Source organism: Euprymna scolopes, chromosome 6, assembly GCF_053919585.1.
Source record: "Euprymna scolopes isolate OS-2025 chromosome 6, ASM5391958v1, whole genome shotgun sequence".
Lineage (NCBI taxonomy): Eukaryota > Metazoa > Mollusca > Cephalopoda > Sepiida > Sepiolidae > Euprymna > Euprymna scolopes.
Genome location: NC_136487.1, coordinates 125793265 through 125812827, shown reverse-complemented (window position 1 = coordinate 125812827; position 19563 = coordinate 125793265). Strand labels below are relative to the sequence as shown.

Below are 19563 nucleotides of genomic sequence, written 5' to 3'. Positions count from 1 at the left end.
ATCACACATCTCTCTCATATTTTATATCTCACATATCTCATGCATCACATATATCTGATATCATCACACACTTATCATGTCTTTCGTATCACAGACAACTTTTTTATATCACATATATATCTCTTATATATCACACACATATATATCTCTTATATTATCACACACACTTCTCATATCACACACATATATATCTCTTATATATCACACACACCTCTCATATCACACATATATATTTCATATATCACACACATCTCATATCACACATATATAAATCTCTCATATCACACAACCCTCTCATATCACACACATATATCTCATATATCACACACACCTCTCATATCACACATATATATCTCATATATCACACACACCTCTCATATCACACATATATATCTCATATATCACACACACCTCTCATATCACACATATATATTTCATATATCACACACACCTCTCATATCACACATATATATCTCATATATCACACACACCTCATATCACACATATATATCTCATATATCACACACACCTCATATCACACATATATATCTCATATATCACACACACCTCTCATATCACTTATATATATCTCATATATCACACACACTTCATATCACATATATATCTCATATATCACACACACCTCATATCACACATATATATCTCATATATCACACACACCTCTCCATATCACACATATATATCTCATATTTCACACACACACTTCATATCACACATATATATCTCATATATCACACACACCTCTCATATCACACATATATATATTCATATATCACACACACCTCATATCACACATATATATCTCATATATCACACACACCTCATATCACACAATATCTCATATATCACACACACCTCATATCACACATATATATCTCATATATCACACACACCTCATATCACACATATATATCTCATATATCACACACACCTCTCATATCACACATATCTCATATATCACACACACCTCATATCACATATATATATTTCATATATCACACACACATCATATAACACATATATATCTCATATATCACACATACCTCATATCACACATATATATCTCATATATCACACACACCTCATATCACACATATATATCTCATATATACACAGCAGCTCTCATATCACACATATATATCTCATATATCACACACAGCCTCATATCACACACACCTCATATCACACATATATATCTCATTGTATCACACACACCTCATATCACACATATATATATATCTTATATATCACACACACCTCTCATATCACACATATATATCTCATATATCACACACACTCTCATATCACACATATATCTCATATATCACACACACCTCTCATATCACACATATATATTTCATATATCACACACACCTCATATCACACATATATATCTCATATATCACACACACCTCTCATATCACACATATATATCTCATATATCACACACACCTCTCATATCACACATCTCATATCACACATATATATTTCATATATCACACACACCTCTCATATCACACATATATCTCTTATATATCACACCCACCTCTCATATCACACATATATATCTCATATATCACACACACCTCATATCACATATATATATCTCATATATCACACACACCTCTCATATCACACATATATATCTCATATATCACACACATATATCTCATATCACACACACCTCTCATATCACACATATATATTTCATATTTCACACACACACTTCATATCACACATATATATCTCATATATCACACACACCTCTCATATCACACATATATATTTCATATATCACACACACCTCATATCACACATATATATCTCATATATCACACACCTCTCATATCACACATATATATTTCATATATCACACACACCTCTCATATCACACATATATATTTCATATATCACACACACCTCTCATATCACACATATATATCTCATATATCACACACATCTCTCATATCACACATCTCATATCACACATATATATTTCATATATCACACACACCTCTCATATCACACATCTCATATCACACATATATATCTCATATATCACACACACCTCTCATATCACACATCTCATATCACACATATATATCTCATATATCACACACACCTCTCATATCACACATATATATCTCATATATCACACACACCTCTCATATCAGACATATATATTTCATACATCACACACACCTCTCATATCACACACACCTTTCCCACAGAAGAGACGTCACAAACCTGTCTCCACTTTATCGTTCTTTTCATGGCAAGTGCTCGTCTGAGCTCCAATCTGTGCCCCCCCCCGGCCTGACTTTTACAAAAAAACTCATATATCTAAAACCACTATCAATAATTTACTCCACTCTTTATCTGTGCCTAAACCTAAACGTAGATTCCATTAACAAAGGTTCTTTCTTAGAACTGCATGCCTATGGAACTCTGTTCCGTTTGCCTGCTTTCCAACTGACTACAATAATGTTGTCTTCATGTCCAACGTGAACAAATTCCTTATGAGCCATCCCCTCAAGCAATCCAATTTACCAAATTTACACTACTAACGATGACTGACATGTTCCCCTTGACCACTGTACACTCATTAACCCTTATCCTCGAGTGGCCTCCGGGCCCTGATAAGTGGTGACTCCTTTGTAAAAAAAAAAAAAGAAAATTACACATATTTTTCATAATCACACACATACCTTTCACATCACATAAATGTGTCATGTTTCTTTTTTATTAACAATTTCTATTTTAAGACCAAACTACAATTTTAAAAGAATGCTATTCTTAATTTTGTATTGTGTTAAAGAAAATAAAATCCCAAATTTTTTGTACGACAAAAAATCAAAGCATACTTTCATCTCTTAATTTTAAATTAGACATTGAAAAGGTCGATACATGGCGAGACAAAAATAGAAACAAAATCGATCATGGAATCACTTAAGACCTGAAAATTAAAAAAAAAAAAAAAAAAAAAAATCTTGCACAAATACAATATTCATTAAAAAGAGAATGTCTTAAATTTGCATCATTTGAATTATTCACGCTACAGTTCTTTTTCTTTTTTTTTCTTTTTTTTTTTTTCGATGTTATTCTCACAGCCTTTCAGGCGATGTTATTTCCAACCTTTTTCAGATATGTCTAGTCGAATTCTGGAATCTGTACGGAATTTTGAACAGAACCCTTTATTTAATCTACGAGGGTAACTTGCTCTCGTTCTGTCAGCCATAACAAAGTAGAAGTTTTAATTAATATGTAATTATGAATCTGAATTTCTGAAATGAGGATTTATTATTCACATTATTTGGAGTCTTCAGACTACTGTTCTCATCTCCAGTGTCATTTTCATGTTTCAGTCGATGTAATCTCTGACTTTCTTCAGGTGTATTTTGGCAAACTTGGTAATCTTTTTGTTGAACTCGAGAATCTTTCCGTCGAACTTGGGAATCTGCAGAGAATTTCGAACAGAACCCTTTATTTAATCCACAGGAGTAGCACGCTGTCATTTCATCAGTCATGACGCAAGGACCTGTGGCCTAGTGGATAAAGTACTTGGCAAAATTCAGTTGCCAGTTATACTCTTCTGGAGGTTGAAGGTTCAATTCTCAGTGCAGGCGACACTAAAAATACAGATGCGAATTACTTAAGACTTCTATCCAGTCATGACTGACAGAATGGGGCTGCCCAGGCATTTTTCTGCGGGTCAGAGTACTCTTCCCCTAGGCTTTTCAAATCCTACTTTCCTGATCTTATGTTACACCCCCGTGGGAGAGAGATAAATAACACCTCTACAATACTAACAAACGATTCCTGGCTTTCTCGGACACATTCCCTTCTCTTCGCCATATCTAATTTTTAACATTCATAAAACCTTTCTCTACTTACTAACAGGGCTACCCGACGTTGGCTGGGGAACATATGTAACATATTAAAACTTTTCTGCACCTCTTCCTGTTCGTTTCTCTTCGAACCCTTCTTTCTCCTTCACCCAGCCAATATTCTCTCTAACCGGACATACACACACAGACAACTCTCTTTTCTTCTTTTGTATAATAGATTCCTTGTGACATTTTCTTTCCAAATAAATACATAATAACACTGAAAAAAGAACCGGAAGTGAGAGAGAGCAGTCGGAGTCAAGAGAGGGAGAAAGACAATCCGCAGGTGCTGATGGCTCCCAATAGAGGGAATCAGAATGTGTTAGTCTAGGACTAGTGTTGCAGCTTTCCAATAGGGAAACATCGGTAAATAAAGTTGCTGCAAAGACAACCTGAGATTTGTTGATTCATTTGGATGAATCTTCTTTGCAGCTTTTCCTGGGGATCCATCAAACAAGATCAAGGATGGACCAGGTTTCTCCGATTGGCCTGATGTCACAACCTCAGAGAACTGTTATTTGTCCCTTTCTGTTGTAAATGTTACATGTCCGTTGTTAAACTGTATCTGTTGTCGAACGATAGTAGACGAACACATGTATATATACATACGTCATATAGATAACTGTGATACGTATATACAAGCGTAAATACATTCATTAGAAGAACATTTTATACCACTAGATGATGCACAAGTTTAGATATGACGAGAATAATGGAAATAGTATTCATCCAGAGGAAGTCTCAAAATTAAGGCGAAAAGTTGATGAACACATAACTCGGTTTGTTCCCCACTCCTCTCTCTCTCTCTCTCTCTCTCTCTCTCTCTCTCTCTCTCTCTCTCTCTCTCTCTCTCTTTGAAATTCTGCGAAATAAGGACTCTGTAAATTGTTATTTTGGGAGTATTCAGTCGAACAATAAATTTGATTGTAAATTTCAACTTACAGTTTTAATTTCTTTTCTCATATATATATATATATATATATATATATATATATATATATATATATATATATATATATATATAATTCAGATTTGAGATATTCAAAAGTAGGGACTAATGAATACAACGAGGTTGTTAGATTGTGCTCGATAACAAGAGCAAAAACAGGTCGCCTGACATAGTCTCATTGACTGAAACAGATGGCTGTTTGTAGTGACCAAATGTAACTGTTTACCCTCAAATATATATATATATATATATATATATATATATATATATATATATATATATGAGATAAACGTACATAATATATATACTCTCCCAGTATACAACATATTCATTCTGACGAAATCTAGCTCAGTTGACACTCAAAGAATAAATAACTGAAATACATTTGTTTGAAAACCCGGTATACTTCCTAAACACCAAACATTCAACTGCCTGGAAATGGCAATGGAGGAGGGGATCAAAAGTTGTTCTGGCTAGATGGGGTTACAACAAAAGACTAGAAGGAAATGAAGTGACATAACATGCCGATCACATATCTTCTCCTTACTCATGCCAAGCAGGCTACAGACTTTAAATTGGGGGCTGTGGTGGGGGAACCAAGAGACACGCGAAATCAAATTCCAATCCAGTGAGTATGCGCCTTAATTATGGTCCAAACAATATGGCGGACAATCGACGAATGTATTCAAGTGTTGTAAAATCTTACTGAATTTCTTTGGAGTTTCGCACACATTTATTTATTTATTTATTTATTTTTGCATTTTAATTTTTTCTTAAATAAGTGTAATTCTAAAAAGGCACTAACTTTTTTATAGTAGAAAAAGTGTCAAAATCAAGTGTTATCTATATATATATAAAAGTGACATTATGTGTGTGAGGACACTTCACAACTTATATACTCAACGAATTTTTGCTCTACAGACTTGAAATTTGGTACATAGGGTATTCAGACATGTGGAAAACTTTTTAATCGGTTTTCATCCGGAAAAAAGGGCTATTAGGGGTCAAAATTGAAAATTTGTTACGTAGGGATCATCAGATTTTTATCTGTTTGTCCACTGTTTCAGGAATGAGCATGCGTGAATGGTTCACATGACAGATTCCTTATGTTAAGAATAAGTAGGCTTGAAAACACTTTTTAAAGATCCTGTCAAGCTGGCCTAATAGCTATTGTACTTGATACACTGTCTTTAGGTTTTGGTTTCGATCTCAGCCAATTTTTTTTTCTTTTTTTTTTTTTTTTTTTTTTACTTACAAAAAGTGAACTGTTTTTTTTTTTTTAAACGCATAATACTCGCATGCACATGTCTCCGTTTCTGTATTAATTAAAACATAATATTTATGCGTATTTTATGACCGGCCAACGCCGAGTGGCTTGCTAGTAATTTATAACTTATAAACATTAAAACATGTAGAGAATTTAATTCTAATGCGTTTGGTATATATATATATATATATATATATATATATATATATATATATATATATATATATATATATATATATATTACACACGTTTTTTTCTTGGTGTATGAGTTATCGTATCGAGTGTTAACTATTGTGGTCTATTACCGAAAAAAATCTTACCAAATTTTATCCAATCATTTATTTTTTGCTTTTATTGCCATGAAAATAGTTCTCTCTCTCTCTCTCTCTCTCTCTCTCTCTCTCTCTCTCTCTCTCTCTCTCTCTCTCTCTCTCTCTCATTATATATATACAATCTTTATGATGTACGCACTCGCACTGGTAACGAGACGAAAATGTCATACTCGAAAAAAAAAAAAAAATCACGTAAATTGATCAACGATATTTTTTTTTTTTAATTAAAAAAATCAAATGTTACAATTTTTAACGATTGATAATAAAATAATTGCACAGTGCGCAAATCTCGGTAGTTAAATAGATAAATAAATAGAATTCAACACATTCTAAATATATATATATATATATATATATATATGATATCTCCCGGGCCCCCTCCTCGCTTATTCATGAAATTAGATTTCTTTATTAAAAAAAAAAAAAATACGACTTGATTAATTTACGTCATTTTTGGATTATGCTGTCTTCGTTCCGTGACGAGTACGTAGACAATAAAAATTTGTGTGTATTTTGTGTACTTTTTTGTTTTTTGTTTTGCTAAGTGTAATTCTACCATAAGTAAATATAATACGTAAAAATCAGTTTTGAAAGTTACATGCAAAACGTGTTTCATATATTTTCTTTTATTAGTATTTAATTCACAAAAGCAAAACGTAATGTACTTGCAATAACCCTTATCCCTGAGTGGCTTCCGGGCCTTGATAAGTGGTGATCACTGTGTAAAAAAAAAAAAAAAAAAAAAAAAAAAAAGAGTGGCACAAATATAAAAGATTTTTATTTCAATTTTTTTTTTCAAGATAATTTAAGACATCAGATTGTCAACATTCGGCTTCTTAAATTTATTATTGTTTGTTTTGTTTTTTTGTTGTTGTTTTTTTTTGTCTTTTTTAAATATCTTAATTTGTTTGCTTATTTATTTATTGCGCTTTTTAAAAACTGAAATTCATTTTACGCAAGACGCACTAATTTATTTTGTCGCAAGACGCAATGATATTCAATTTTGGTTTAAGTTAAAATAATTTGATTACATTTAAAGAAATATGTTTTTTTTTTTTTTTTAGCCGTCTTTATTTCGAATGCATTTCCTATCCTAGGGGATTTAATTGTATATCTATGACCGACAAGAAGAGAGCTGCTCGCCGCCATCCACAGTAAACCTGTCCTGTCTTTTCCGACTGTTCAGCGGATGATCACACGGGCACGTGTTTTGTGAACACGCAGAGTGAGAGACATGACGCTAAAACTGAAACCGCCAATTTGGAGAAAACGCGCCGTTACTTCTCTCTTATGCGCCGACAAAACTAATGAATGAATATTTTATTCACAAAAATCATTTGCGGGATTTGATACTTCTGCAGTTTATGGACATTTCTATTTTTGCAGATAAGATTTTCGATTTGTTTTATTGTTTATTAAATTGTTCCTATTTACAATGCCTCCCCACGGGACAGAGTTAGACACCAGGGTCGTTTTTTTAACGTGGAGAAAAGGAACAAAAATAAAAATTGTCTCAGTCGTGAAGGATTTCTCCTCCACTGACAGAGAACAAGAAATTGTTTATTAAATTGTTAGGTGAAAGTGACACAGCTATCTCCTCCCCGTGTTTAGAATCGGGTTTCTAAATAATAACGGTTCATAAACTGCAGAAGTGCCCAGGGTTTGCACGTATGTCAAGTATACGCACGCATATTATTACATTACACATACAAAGTTGACGCATTTTATAAAATACGCATTTTAGGACAATTTTTGGTCAGTTATTTTTTATAGAGATGGGGACGTTGTAGCATAAATAGGTAATTATTACTATTACCGACATAAGCTGTTTTTAAGGTAATATTGTTGGAGAATAAATCAAATACGATTTACCTTGCTTTACTTACTTGTTTGTGACCTATTTGCGTTTCCCGTTAATATCGGATCCGAGCAAAGTATCCATCTTTATGTTACTGATTAGTGATTAAGTAAAGATAGTTACTTTGCTCAGATCTTATATATATATATATATATATATATATATATATATATATATATATATATATATATATATATATATATATGGGACCTAAAATACTTATAACCTTTTATTAAATATTTTAACGCAAATAGCCCACAAATAAATAGGTAAAACAAAATAAATTACTACTAATAATAAGAAAATAAATTTTTACGACGTGCCCCAGCGTATTATAAACACTCCAACCTCCCCATGTTAAAAACGGCTTTTGGAATAAACACCCACCCACCCAACCTCGAAAGCCATTCTTAACATGGGGAGGGGGTTATTCCGAAAGCCATTCTTTACATGGGGTGGTTGGGGTGTTTATAATACGTTGGGACAGGTCGTAAAATAAATAAATAAATAATTATTATTATTATTATTATTATTAATTTTAATAATAATAATAATAATAATAATAATAATAAGAAGAAGAAGAAGAAGAAGAAGAAGAAGAAGAAGAAGAAGAAGAAGAAGAAGAAGAAGAAGCCAATAATGGTCGTTGCCAGCGAGACATCAATCATAAATGACTTTTAATATAACGCAAAATTATTTACAAAAGTTCTCGAAAGTGGTGGAGAGAGTACTGGAAATCTGGGTAGACTTGTTGTTACTCAGAGTCTAGGGAACACGACAAGTTGTTCTTGAGGATAAATCTTTGATGATGGCCCGTGTGAAAACTCCTAGTCAGTAATCAATAACAACTACAACAATAATAATAATAATAATAATAATAATAATAATAATAATAACAACAACAACATCAATAATAATAACAATTATTATTATTTTTATTTTTTTTTTCCAACAGTATTTCCTTTAAAATAATTTATGTTGGTAATAGATAGTAATTATTACTCGTACTCCAATATGCACTATTTAAATAAATCAAAATAAAACTTAATTGACTCCTAAAAAAATACCAGATTTTCATACACACAGACACACACACACACACACACACACACACACACACACACACATTTTTGTCAGCTAATTTTACAGGTTTGCGTGAGAGGGGGGAGCAATATTCCTCATGTAAATTAAATAAAACTAAAAATACTAGATTACCAAATCAATTTCACGTAAATTGTAAGGTTTCATTTTTAAGCTATTCTATCTTATAATTCTTTGTTTTGTTTTTGTTTTATGTTCACTTTTTCAAAAAGAGCTCATTTTTTCAAAATAAAAAAAAAAAATTCATTCATATTTTTTTCAGGAGTAAAAAAAAAATAAATGAATGTATTCAATATTTGCATTAACAAAAGTATACGCAAAAAAAAAAAAAAAAAAAAAAAGATTTAAAACATTCTTGGAGCACTTATGCAGTTTACGTACCGTGCTACTTTTTAGATAATATTTTCAAGATCTTTTTGTTTATTAGTTGCAAAAACGCCCTTCCTCTCCCCATGTTGAGAATGGGTTTCTAAATAATAATTTTATTATTTCAGTACGGTACTGCTTTAAATAAAGTTTTTTTGTTTGTTTTTGTTTTTGTTTTTTGTTTTTTTGTTTTTTGTTTTGTTTTTTTTTCAAAAGGCATAATTTTAGGTTGGGAAATGATAATTATTCCAGGAGGAAATATTAATCGTGGCCTTCAAAGGCCTCGATCAGCATTTAATCCCGATGTCAACATGTCCGTATCGGCGATCGCCACATTTTGCACGGTAAATAATAAACATATACGCGTGCGTTTCGTTTTTTGGACTGACAAAATAATAATAATTATAATAAAGAAAAAATTGAAAGGTTTATGAATTAAAACGAATATAAAGAATGCTATATACAGGTCGATTTTGGATTTAAAATTTTTGAATATATATATATATATATATATATATATATATATATATATATATATATATATATTTGTTTTTACATAAGCAGTAATATGTTGCTACAGCTACACAGTCATGAGCATGTTTCGATCAGCTAGTTACTAGAGACCTCTTCAGGCGATAGTTTATACGAAACAAAGTTTGCAACCTACATATGCAGTTTACGGATCGTGTTACTTTTTATGCTCTGAAAATGAAAAATTCATTTTATTGAGCTTAATCTTAATTAGCTGTGACAATTTGTAAAACTTATAGAATATATGCCTTAAAAGTATATGTTAGAATTAAAGAAGGAATAATCCATGATTAGTTGACAGTTGAGCATTTTTTCTTTTCTTTTCTTGTTTTTATTTAATTTATTTTCTGATAGATTACCACTTATCAAGACCAAAAGGGATTCGAGGATGTGTGTGTGTGTGGGGGGGGGTAAAATAGCAAGAATTGAAGAAGGAAAGCTCCAGGACATTTATTGACAATCGGTCTATTTTTTGCTAATGAAGCCCCAAAATCGACTCGAGGACAAGGATTGGTGAGATAGAATGATCAAAGTGTAGTATCTATTCTATCCTTGGTTGAAATTAGACTAGGGATCCTTCTAGACTGATATTATTTTATTTTATTAATATTTCAATCCAGAGTGTTACCTTTTATAGAGGGGGAGATATTGGACTCAGCGTAGCTTAAATAAAAACAATTAACAACAACAAAGAAGAAGAAGAAGAAGAAGAAAGCTTTTAGGAAAATTTAATTTAAAAAAAATATATATAAAAAAGTGTATGCGTCACGCAGCATCCGATAAAGGTTTTTTTTTTATTTAAACAAATTAAAATTCTTGTGTATAGTTGAACTATGAGAATATGATTTTATTTAAAATTCATATAACTTGTTAAAACGGAGATACTAGATGAAATACTTGGAAAATAAAAAAAAGAAAGAAACAACAAAAAATCCGTGTTATTTAACATTTACTTGCATATAAAACTTATATGCAATTAAAACATTAATGAAGGATCGGTTACAATTGGTAACTCTTGCCCAGCGGGTTGTGTTTCCAGTGTTTGTGTGAAACCGAAGGTATCAATGGATCTCAATTGCAATATTTCATTCATATATATATATATATATATATATATATATATATATATATATATATATATATATATATATAATTACGTGTTAACAGAAGAAAAAAGAAGAAGTGCTCAATTACTTGTACAAGAGCGTTTGTATTCTCCCTCTCTCTCTCTCTCTCTCTCTATATATATATATATATATATATATATATATATATATATATATACACACACACACACACACACACACACACATTTAATTTAACTTACCAATCAGTGGCAGCGGAATGTAGTCCAGTCCGGCGCGAATGATTGCTGTATGTTATTTAGTCGCTCGCTTTTGTTGATTAGTGCGTCTTCGGACGTTGGCATAAAGTTATAAATAGAGAGAGAAAGACAGAGTAAGAGACGGGCTGATGGGAGGGGGGAAGCGAGGAGCCGAAGGATGAGGAGAAATTGTACGCGCGTAAAAAGTCGGAGAAGAGCGAATGAAAAGGGGGTGGGGGTGAAGAGTGTTGTCAAAAGAAAAGGAAAGAAACCGTAAAGGCATGAAATAGAGGAGATTCCTGGTGATGCCCCCACCCACCCCTATATATATATATATATATATATATATATATATATATATATATATATATATATATATATATATATATATATAACAAATAAATAAAAGTAAATAAATACTGAGAAAGGTGAGAATGAATGTCGTGTTTATTTGCAGCAGTATACAAGATTCATTCGCCAAACGCGAAAAAATAACAAAAGGTATAAATGATAAATAAAATAAAAAATATATTAATATACCAGACTAACATTAAATACTTGTAATTATGGTATGGGGAGGGGGGGCGCACTGTGCTTTTATTTTTAATTTGAATGTCTATTTATTTATTTATTTTCTATGAGCGCAAAACATGAGTTATAATTCCGGTAAGCACAGGAAAGAACACTTTATTGCTTTTAGTCATGGGACATATCCAGGTGTCTGCTTCTACCATACGCGTGTGCGCACGCACGCGCGCAAAATCATTTTATTACCAACTGCAAGGACATTTTCGGTTATCTGTCGTGACCGTAGAGACATGACATTCCAAAAGGAAAATAATAAATTCAACCTCAAACATTTTTTTTTCTTTATTATAATTCCTGCTACTACGACTACTACTTTTATTCGTCCCAAGGTGGCCATGTTGTAGCCAACAGGGACCGAATTTCACTGGCTTTTTTTGGCTAGGAACAAAATGTAGTATCGGTTCTGATGCTACACTTACGCTATTCTGTCCTCGGTTTGTGCAGGAGAGTCCTTCTACCTTGAAGCAATTATTATTATTGTTCCAATCCAGATATTAAGAAACGATATTACATCTAATTCTATCCTCATGGGGAGACAAGTAAATAGAAATTGAGCCTACCTATTGCAACTGAAGTGTGAAGCGTGTTGCAGAGGGTCAAAAGGTGGAGGGGTGCCACTCAACCGTACAACTAATAAAGCCAAAGAATGTGACGGCAATAGCGAAGAAAGGCAACACAGCAAGGGAGCTAGAAATCTCCCTAATTCCGACTATGATGTGCCCAGTCAAGTCGTTTGAGCCCAGCAGCCGACAGAACTGTAACGGACCAGGATATAATACCCTAGCTCGCCACAAGAAAATAATGAAACGAATGAAATTGAAGGAAACAAAGACTCAATTGATGGATAAGATAAACATTGTTTATTTACTGTTGAAAGAAAGTTTTAGATATAACATGTGTTTATGTCCGCGCGTGTGTAACCAATGTTCGTTGAGGGACTGGTGTTGTAGCAAGAAAAGGAAATGTGTGTTCATCTCAAGTTCGGGTCACTATCGTTTGTTCACGCGTGGGAATTGAAGTGAGTGTTGTAGTGGAAATTGGAATGATAGACCAGCGTGTAGACAAAGACGAGGATAGAGGTTAAGCTGTACGCCATGTTAGCAGTCAGCTACGCGGTGGTGTTCTCAGGGACCAGTAGTAGATAGAGAGAGAAAGAGTGTGAATGTGTACATACGGTCTGTTAGCTCGTGCCGCATACATAGTAGTAAGTGGGCGTAACAGACGCGGTCGGTCCGTAGACCGACCGGCTCGAAAAGCTCGGCCTAAAAGAAGGAGCCGCTTGTTGCTCTCTCTTTTATACTCGTTTCAGGTGGTTTTTTGCGCATGTGTATATTTCCTTTGAAAGCGGAAGTGACGTCGTCCGTGTGTGTATATATACGTGAATGTGAGTGTATGTACGCGAATGTGAATATATGTACGTGTGTGGACGTGGGCGCGAATGTTTGTGTGCGCGTATATATATATGACATAGTTTGAAATATGAATGTATGTTTTTGTGCGAGCCTTTTCTAGTCTCGCACAGAACTCAGCAGCAGTAGTTCAAACAGCCCTTTTCAGGACTAAGTACCACAAACTATAATTGTGACTCACAGATCTTTTCAGGGCTAATTTCAACAAACTACCTGAATGCGATGCACACTTCACTCTCTGCTACTGCCTACCTTCTAAGAACCCCGTTCTACAGCCAGCGATTCCTACAGCATCCAACACTTCCCCGCTCCAGTCCACTTCTGCAATTTCAAGTGACTCTAGTGGCTTCCAACTCACTTCTGCAGCTTCCAGCGAGTCCTGCAAGCCTCCAGTGCTTCCCACCACCAGCTCATGTGACTTGACGTCTGGCTACCAGCTTTGGTTCCTGCCAAGGTCCAGCTACCTGTTCCAGTGCCCACTGACATCTAGCCACCCATACCAATGTCTCTCTGACATCCAGTTACCTGCTCCAGTGCTCACTGATGTCCAGCTACCTGTTCCAATGTCCACTGATGTCCAACTACCCTTTTCAGTGCCAACTGACATCCAACTACTCGCTCCAGTGCCCACTAATGTCCAGCCACCTGTTCCAGTACCCACTGACGTCCGGCTACCAGTTCCAGCAATCAGACCCTATCTATACCACTCGAATCAACCTGAAGCATGTCACTCTGCCTAAAGGACACAATAATATCAACACGATGGGACACCCATTCTCTCTTCGGCTGATCCTAATATCCATTTCCATTTTATCTTATCGCCTTTAACCGACCATCTGTGTTTGTCTTCTCTCTTTGCTATTGCCTTGTGTCTACTTTATTAGTTGTACGATGGATTGGCACCACTACACCTTTTGACCCACTGCAACATGCGTAAGGCGCTACTATGATGGAGGCCAGATTTATCGGAAGTTAGGGGCAATCTGAGTCGGGGAGTCAGGCAGCAAGATGTTTGTTTATATTAGATTCAAATTTCTACATGTTGGTGCGATTGAGAAAACGCAGCAGAGAGGGAATTTCAAAAGCAAGCATTCTCAAAAAGAAGCTATCAAAATTCGAAAAATATTTTAGGAACCTTGACAGTGAAGGAGTAGGATTTTACTACTGGTCAGATGAATTGAGGTATTTTCATTGAGGGAGTACAAGTGCAGTAAGTTTATTGGATTCTTGTTACTACTACTACTACTACTACTACTTATTTGGAGTTCTAGCACTAGTCGTCAACAGTGATGCATTACTGATGACAACTGGTGATTTTTCTTGGAACGTGAATGACAATAAGCCTTTTCAATATTCTTTATTATTTCTTACTCACCTGAGATCTTTTAGAAAATCCCCTGTCTTCCCCTCCCAAAAAACGACAAAAATGTGGATTATAATCCACATTTTGTCGTTTTTTGGGAGAATAAAGAAATATAACATGATAGATACACCTGACGGGGTCAAATCCTTGGTGCGGTGCAATTATAACACAATCGGTTCACAAGATCAGCCTCTTGGTCACGAGCACCAATTTATAACATGCTGAGGACCCCAGGGTCAAATCTTGAGTCAACAATTCTAATTATGTAGCGGTGACCATAGATATGCAAGAAACAAGCGTCAGGTACACGGAAGTGGACTTAGTATGACAATGGGGATCACTTGCTGGTTACAAGACTTAGTATGACGGGTAGTCCTGGTCCCATTCTAGTATGTGAAATCTTAAGTCTTGGGACCAGACATAACCTATCCAAGCCATAACCTCTCTCTCATTAAGCTATGTTAAAGGTCAAGCTTGGACGGCTACAAAATTCTTGCAATCCTACGTTCGCTAAGTTTAATGGACCCAATGTACACAACAGGGCAACTGCGAGTGATCCACTTCCATATGCTGGGTGGCAGTACCATCAACAAAAAGGAGATCTTCATATAATCGGTTGATGTGACGTCTGTTGTCAAATGAAAAGAGTGTTATTGGCAATAAAAAGTTTTGTTTGTTTTCAGGTTATATATTCATAACATAATTTCTTTTTAATACGAAAAAATTCAGGTTATATATTCATAACATAAATTCTTTTTAATACAAAAATCTCTGTTCATCGAAAGTATAACAAAAGAAAGAGAAAAAATAACAAGAGTAAAAAAAAAAAAAAAAAATCAACAAACTCTTTTGTAAACATAACCATCTGGGGTACAGCAGTCGTTGTTCTTTCTAGAAGGAAGGAGTGGGAGTATTCAATATTTACTCATATTAACTTTGGACCGGCTATATTTTAATTATTTTTTCTTTTTTTTTTCTGTCCTTTTGTGACTACATTGAATGAAATAAGTTTTCCTGATTTAATTGGTAACATCCATCTGGATTGCGAGTTTTTAGTAGAGGCTGATCTTTGCCTCTTTTTTCTCTTCTTGGATATCTGAGTTACTAATTTCCGGGATGCTTCTCAAATCTATGAAAGTCTTGAAGATTTCTTCTGTGAATCATCCCTGGACTGGTCTGCTATATCTCTGCCATTCAGCAACTCCAAATTGACTAAAAAAAAACTCTCTCCCCAAAAACTAAAACTTCTGCTGACACGGGCGTGCAGCCTTGTTTTATATCCAGGGTGAGGTCGGTGAGACGCAATCCTTCTTGTCAACCAATTAAAGCTTGCCACATAATTTTCCGCTATGAGGCAATTGGTCAACCATTTGCTCTCAACTTCTTGCATATCATCTAAGCTTCAAGGACACCTGTGATTTTAACGATTCCTTGATAGCCCAGGGTCATTTGGGTCACTCATTTTGACTAAGTTGAGATAAAATTTTTATCAACAATTCAAGAATTGCAGCAAAATTTAGTAATTCTCATCATTTTTTTCTTCACTTCTTTTTCTTTCAGTCAATCTATCACTCGGCCATAACTGAATTTTTTTTCCATTTAGTGTCTTTTAATAACTCTTGCTGGGATTTTCTTAAGTAATAACCTGTACATTTCAGCTGACCTCTTTTTTTGCCCTATATTTTTCGCACCTTCTAACGTTATTTTGTCTGGGTCATTTTGACATTTGCTTTTCTATTTTATATATGATTCTATCACCATTTAATTTTTTTCTTCTTCTTCACTGATTTTTTTCTCTTTTTCTTCACTGATTTTTCTTAATTACTTTTTGTTTTGGCAGCCGTGTCAAACGCATATCTTATTTTTCCTTCATTAATATTATTGGAATTTTTCCCCCTTTTCCTTGTACATATTTGTGAATTATTCCATGGATTTCGGCCTTTTGGATTATTTTGGACCATCTTCCAATTACGTGATTTCCTTGGATTTTACTTGTGCAAATGGAAAGTTAACTAACTTTCTTGGATTTACATTGTTGCATTTTACCGTCATTGGAAAATTTACCTTTCACCAGACTATCCATTCATGTGAAATCACCTTTTTCTTCACCATATTCCCTCTGCTTTACTTTTTGTTATCAACTAAGATCTTTGACTTACTTGCAGTTTCATCAAATACTTTTGTAAGCAACATCCGATCCCGCATTTTGCTAATTCCTACCCTCTGATGAGAAGGAAAGTATTTCTTCAAAACTCCCCAGATTAAGGACTATCCACTTATTAAGTGTTTCCTCTTCGGATTAAATATGTTTTTAACTCTTTTTCAAAGCGTTTTTTAACATGTTTTATTAAATATTTGCTCTTATTTATATATATATATATATATATATATAATATAAGGTTGGGATTAAATTTTCTATATATAAATACGGTTATTTATATTAGTTTGAAGTTTACCATTGCGTATATCAGGTAAACACTACATCCCTTTGTTTTAAAAATATATATATATATATATATATATATATACACTTTGTTTTATATATATATATATATATATATATATATATATATATATGCATAGATCATCGTATAACGATTAGATCACTCTCTAGCTGATGTAAAGAACATTTAAAATTAAAATGTTTAAAATTCGACGTTATTTCAAGCGGTTAATGGTAGCCGAATGGATTAGGTCTTCGCTAATCGAGCCAGAGATGTCTCGTGATGCGGGGTTCGAATCATTCGACTAGTATTAATCGTGACACCCTGCACTGAAGATTCCTGAAAGGATGAAACACTAGTGTCTGTAGGTATTTAATTATTATAGTAAAAAAATAATTATAACAGCCCCTTTAAGAAATTCGTTTCTTATCGTTGAGCACTTTCAGTTGAATTAAAGTCGGTCAATTTGGCTCTTATGCATAGATCATCGTATAACAATTAGATCACTCTCTGGCTGACGTAAAGAACATTTAAAATTAAAAAAAAATCTTCTGAACGCTGCTTAAACTTAAATTCTTTACTACAGTTTGCCTTTTGTTGAGATAAGTGATTTCAATATTAATTCGTACTTTTTATTTTTAGATTCAAATATTAATAACTACATTTTATTTCAGTATTTTTATTTCAGTATTTAATTTATGTATTTCTGTTTTATTAAATGCTAGCTTTTTTTCTCGTCCATAAATGTTTATTTATCTACCGAGTTGATTGCAAAAATTGATTACGAAATTGTACTCATTTTTAGTTTGTGAGAGGGGAATCTATCACCATACTTTCCCTTAAACACGTCTGTTGGACTTTTAAGCAGAATACTTAATAATTTTTTTTTTTTTTGCTTTTTTTTTTTAATGGAGAGTAGAAAACGCATTGTGGATGCGTTATCGGCAGCTCCTGTTACTCTCGTTTCTTATTTGTCCCTCAGTCCTCATTTTTTAATGAGTGATTTTTCTGACAAAGGGAGAAGAAATAGCTGTTTTCTAGGTTGACAGTATTTTGCGCGAACAGTTGGCAGAGATGGCGGAAATTTTCTGTTTCTATGTCTATCCTTGTAGCCATGTCACTAGTAAGGGTGCTGGAGGTAAACGTTTTATCTCGACTGACGTTATCCGCCTGATAGTCAGGGATCCGAACCTTGGATTAACCACTAAGGAGGCTGTCCTATCAGCAGGTGCAAAGTACTGGGGCTGCTGTATTGCCATTTGGTGAATGGATTCTGGACCATGCAGTAGCTTCTGGTGGGGCCTCTCGATGCCATACTAGTGGGTAATTGTTACGGCTTTACCTTATCATTAGCTACAAAAAAAAAAAAAAAATTAAAAAATTCTTCATTTCTTTTTCTCTCTTAGTTTCCCCTCTCTGTCCTGCTCTAAGTAAATCTGACGATCTAGTCCACAAATTCCAAAATTTCATCATGACAAGTTTCAAGAAAAAATACACGATTAAACCCGGTTCTCCAACTTCCAACATAGACCCCTACTACCATATCTCCTTCTCCAACATCAGGGGTCTATGCTCTAACCTTCCAGAGGTTGAAACTCCATTACAGGAGACTAAACCAGACCTTTTATTTTTAAGTGAAACTGGCATTGGACAGGCTATTTCCTTAGAAGAGTTCGCAATTAAAGGATACTCTAACTTAACTTCTAAATCTGACCCCCAAGATCGCCATGGGCATGGAATATGTGCCTATATAAAAGATGGCTTTCCATGTGGTAGGGACATCTCCAGGGAAGATCCTAACTTACCCTATATGTGCTTCCGGGTTGCTTTAGCTCACACTACTGCATTCATATTTACTCTCTATCGCCCCCACAACAGCGGAGTTACTATCTTTCAAAGCATATCTGAGAAAATTGACCAAGTCCTATCTGCTTATCCTTCAGCTAACATTCACGTATGTGGAGACTTCAATGTTCACAACGTCGAATGGTTGACCCACTCAAACAAGACCGATGATGAGGGGAGGTTTTGTCATGATTTCTCCATTGCCTATGACCTCACTCAGATTGTTCACGAACCCACCCGTGTGCCCGACAATGACGGCCAGTATGCGAGCCTACTAG

At 34.1% G+C, this 19563-nt stretch overlaps 1 protein-coding gene across 3 annotated transcripts in view; it reads right to left on the bottom strand.

The window, feature by feature from the left end:
• The window catches only part of LOC145277941 (uncharacterized), a 141799-nt gene that overhangs the window by 42497 nt on the left and 79739 nt on the right, over positions 1-19563 (bottom strand). Inside the window, exon 1 of one of the 3 annotated variants that reach the window (XM_080130024.1) lies at positions 11640-11855. The exons of 1 other annotated variant lie outside the window; for it this stretch is intronic. The gene's annotated coding sequence lies outside the window, so the exon portion shown is untranslated. Of the gene's footprint in view, positions 1-9015; positions 9040-11639; positions 11856-19563 lie in introns of those variants that run through there. One more of the 3 variants, XM_080130026.1, reaches the window with a different exon arrangement.